We start from the raw sequence: 5,000 nt of genomic DNA, 5'->3' as shown, positions 1-5,000 counted from the left end.
TAATGTGAATTCTTCATTGTTATTATTACTGTTATCAACATCAAGTAACTATCGTCCAAACTACGTAGATGTTGTTATTATTATTATTATTGTTATTATTATTATTATTATTATTATTATTATTATTATTATTATTATTACTTGCTAAACTACAACCCTAGTTGGAAAAGCAGGATGCTATAAGCCCAGGGGCCCCAACAGGGAAAAACAGCCCAGTGAGGAAAGGAAACAAGGGCACCCCTGCGAGTCAGTGCAAATCTTCCTCACTAAAAAGAATATACTATAAAGCATCAATAAGCTTTAATTTTCCTGAACTAGTTCACCTTCTTGTCACTTTTCTTCGGAGCGGGTGCGGACATCGAGTGAAGCCAGTTGAATAAGCTAATGAATCAGTCATCACCAGCGTGAAGAAGTTCTAGCGTTTAATTTAAGGGTAGAAGAGACTCTTTAGCTATGGTAAGCAGCTCTAAAATCAAACTATTCTCTAGTCTTGGGTAGTGCCATAGCCTCTGTACCATGGTCTTCCACTGTCTTGGTCAGAGTTCTATTGCTTGAGGGTACACTCGGGCACACAATTCTATCTTATTTCTCTTCCTTTATTTTTTTAAAGTTTTTATAATTGATATAGAAAATATTTATTTCAATGTTGTTACTGTTCTTAATATATTCTATTTTTTCTTGTTTCCTCTCCTCACTGGGCTATTTTCCCGGTTGGAGTCCCTGGGCTTATAGTATCCTAGTTTTCTAGCTAGGGTTTTAGCTTAGCAAGTAATACTAATAATAATAATAATAATAATAATATAATAATAATAATTAATAATAATAATAGAGGAACCTGAAAGGATTGTTGGGGAGGGGGGGATGGCTAAATGCTCTTGCCCGTCTCGATATCCGAAATGAGAAAATAAAGAACTTGATAATATTTCAGCTATTAATAGATAAGCTTTAATTGCATTACTAATTTCTTGATCAGTGATTTTCATGAGATTATTAATAATTCAGTAGAGGATTCCGTGTGTATTGTTACTTCATATAGCTTATGAAAATTCAATTTAAGAATTCCAATAAAATAAGGTATAAACGACAAGAGGAGGAAGAGGAAGAGGAAGAGGAAGAGGAAGAAGGAAGAACATAATGATAAGGAAGAGCAGAACACAATAGTCAGGTAGCTTTGAAAAGTAAGACAATAGTGAGATTAGTTTGAAAATTTAAGATAATTATGTAATTGATGGCAATGAAACAAAGAGATAGATACAGATAGATAGATAGAAGATAGATAGATAGATAGATAGATAGATAGATAGATAGATTAGAAGACGGTCAGGACGTTTTAGAAAACTCTTGAATACTAACTACGAGTGGGATTCCCTTCGTCTTGAGGTGCCCTGTTTTCAAGGAGGGAATTCCTTGCTCACCTAAGAGTAGGTGAGGGTGTCTGCCGTCTGGGTCAGAGAGAGAGAGAGAGAGAGAGAGGAGAGAGAGAGAGAGATGATGATGATGATGATGTCTGTAATTCGTGTTCGGGTAACTGGCGTAATTGATATCAAACCAGTTTGTTCGTTTGTTCCTTAGCGTCTGAGAGAGAGAGAGAGAGAGAGAGAGAGAGAGAGAGAGAGAGTATGAGGGCATGTAGCCTACGGGTAAATATGAATAACTAACGCAAGTTGATTTATGGATTTAATTTAATTTGTAGCAAAAACTAACGAAATACAATGATTTGTAAGAGTCGAACCTATTTGAGAGAGAGAGAGAGAGAGAGAGAGAGAGAGATTATATATATTTCTCATACTCTACATGCAAGTCACAGAATTAAACAGGGGACAGAAGTGCCAACGAAAAGATGAATGTGCATCAGACCAGGATATTATCATCCGTTTTAGTATGTAATTGTCTTAGGTCATTATCTCCACCAGCGAAGTTGAACGAAGTCCTGTATTTCTTATGTAGATTTTCCTATTTTCTCATCTATTTTGCCTATATGCTCGGAAGGTGACTTAGAAATCTTCAAAAAAAAAAAAAAAAAAAAGGAGCTGATTTGACCATAGACTCTGATATTGATCATTCAAAGGAGCTGATTTGACTACAACTTCTGATATTGATAATTCAAGTGCCATACTTATTTCATCCAACCCTTTCCCACCCCCATCTTCTATTGTTTTCTTTAGGTTTTGGTAGGTGAATGTTTTGAAAACTCTTAATTTAGAAAAAGACCAACTTTGATTATCATTATTTTTTCAGTTAGAAATAGATAAGTTAATCTGCTTCAAATTCACTTAACATAGGAATCTTAATGATACAAATTAAAAGGAGAAAAAAAATTCTCAAGAACAAGGGTATTGTTTTCTTAATAAGACTTGATTTAATGCAGCTAACTAGCCACCCAAATCTCCAACAGGAAAAACCAGTTTAAGTTGTATAGTATTCAATGGGTTGAGGATCAATAAAAAAAGGGCACTGAACCGGATAAACTGTTACCTGACCACAATTCCAACGAACTTGACCCATTTTTTTCCCAATGAGTTGACCGCCTTGGCCACTATTGACCAGCGAAGGAGAAAACGAGAGATTAGCACAAGTGGGGATTTCCACAGTCACTGGACCAGAAAAATGTGGTACAGTGAGAAAAAAGCTAGATCTTGTGATGGCCAGGTGGTAGCGTCCTTGCCTGGTGATTGCCAGACTGGGGTTCAAGTCCCGTTCAAACTCGTTAGTTTCTTTGGTCACTGCAACCTCACAATCCTTGAAAACGAGAGATTAACACAAGTAGGGATTTCCACAGTCACTGGACCAGAAAAATGTGGTACTGTGAGAAAAAAGCTAGATCTTGTGATGGCCAGGTGGTAGCGTCCTTGCCCGATGATTGCCAGACTGGGGTTCAAGTCTCGTTCAAACTTGTTAGTTTTCTTTGGTCGCTGCAACCTCACTATCCTTGAGAGCTAAGGATATGGGGTGTTTGGGAGGAGCCTATAGTCATCAGCAGCCATTGCCAGGCCCTCCTTAGGTGGAGAGGGGGCTTGGGCGCTGATCATATGAATATATGGTTAGTCTCTTGGGCATTGTCCTGCTTGATAGGGCAATGGCACTGTCCCTTGCCTCTGCCATTCATGAGCGGCCTTTAAACCAGTAGATTATTTGGACTATTATTGCATCTCTGACGATTCTATTGCGAAAGGTTTCTTATTGTTTACGAGTGGATGAAACTTTTGGAAGAATCACTTTGCTTAGGAAGGGAGCACAATGATAATCAACTACTCGGATGGAGTCTCTCTCTCTCTCTCCTCTCTCCTCTCTCTCTCTCTCTCTCTCTCTCTCAAATCGTTATTGATTACGCTCTCAGCTTGCCATACTGATACATTGGGTACATTACTGAATATTGAGTTTGCCTTTGCTCCCTGAAATAGAAAATTATGCATCTAGTTGGTAGTTGACTATTGTGGGTCGATGTTAAGGTAAGGTAGAGAGAGAGAGAGAGAGAGAGAGAGAGAGAGAGAGAGAGAGAGAGAGAAGAGAAACTATACGTAAGTTTCTGAATCCCCATTAGAAGCAAATGTTCTTATTATTTTTATTATTATTACTACTACTACTACTACTACTACTACTACTACTACTACTACTACTACTACTACTACTACTACTAATAGCCACCATCAAGGAAAAGGAAAAGCCCCAGCCAGGAATAGCAGCATCAGAACTTGGAAGCGACACTTTGCTGAAGTAAAGGGCAAAGAGTTGGGTGGCCCCTAGTCGACTGGTATCCTGTTCTGCTAGCTCTCACAGGTAACTGCCGAGAGTTCCACCTTTTCTTTTTTTTTTTTGGGGGGGGGGCGGAGTTTCATAGAAAACGTGTATACCCAGTATTAGTATTGCTGTCACAATTGACTTGTTATATGTTGATATCATTCAAGATGGAGTGTGCGTGGGAAACCATTATAAGATGTTTATCAAACTTACTCTCTCTTAACTATTGCTTTCTCCTTTTCTGTCTCATCTCCCCTATATAGTAAAGAACAAGTGTGTGGATATGTATATACATATATTATATATATATAATATATATATATAAATATATATATATATATATATATTATATATATATTTATATATATATATAATAAATACCAAGTGTCTGAATATATATATATATATATATATGTATATATATTTATATATATATATATATATACGGTATATATATATATATATTATATATATATATATATATATACGGTATATATATATATATATTATATATATATATATATATATATTTACATATATATATATAATAAATACCAAGTGTCTGAATATATATATATATATATATATACGGTATATATACAGTATATATATGTATATATATATATATATATGTGTGTGTGTGTGTGTATGTATGTATGTATGTATTTCCTACCACGCCCAAATCTCCCGGTCCCTTTGTAGGGGAAAGAGTGACTAATCAGACTCTGGGGAGAATGAGTGCGTGTGCGTGTCTATAAAAATATTTAGCGCTCATTACTGACTGGTCGCGCACACTTCTCAACCAGATTCCACGAGGTTAATCATGACAACCAAAGATGAACGCAGCGTGTAAATGAAGCTCTCAGACTAGTTAAACTGGTAGGGATGGAGAGCTTCTGTTGATAGACTCGCTTTATTATGAGCAGAGACATTGATTAATAGTTTAAAGACACCATTGGCACTTTCGTTCGTTAATGATGTATTAAGGAGGAAAAAACTTTAAAATGATTTCTTACGGTAAGAATTAGATATGATAATTACGGATTAATAAAACAAGTCATTGAATGGGTCTCTCTCTCTCTCTCTCTCTCATCTCTCTCTCTCTCTCTCTGAGACCTATACACGCGTGCACAGACACACACAGATACATTCAAGCACAGACATACATATATATATATATATATATATGTATATATATATATATATATATATTGTGTACACACACACACACACACACACACATATATATATATATATATATA

This window comes from Palaemon carinicauda, chromosome 15 (genome assembly GCF_036898095.1).
Source record: "Palaemon carinicauda isolate YSFRI2023 chromosome 15, ASM3689809v2, whole genome shotgun sequence".
NCBI lineage: Eukaryota > Metazoa > Arthropoda > Malacostraca > Decapoda > Palaemonidae > Palaemon > Palaemon carinicauda.
This window is presented reverse-complemented; position numbering follows the sequence as displayed.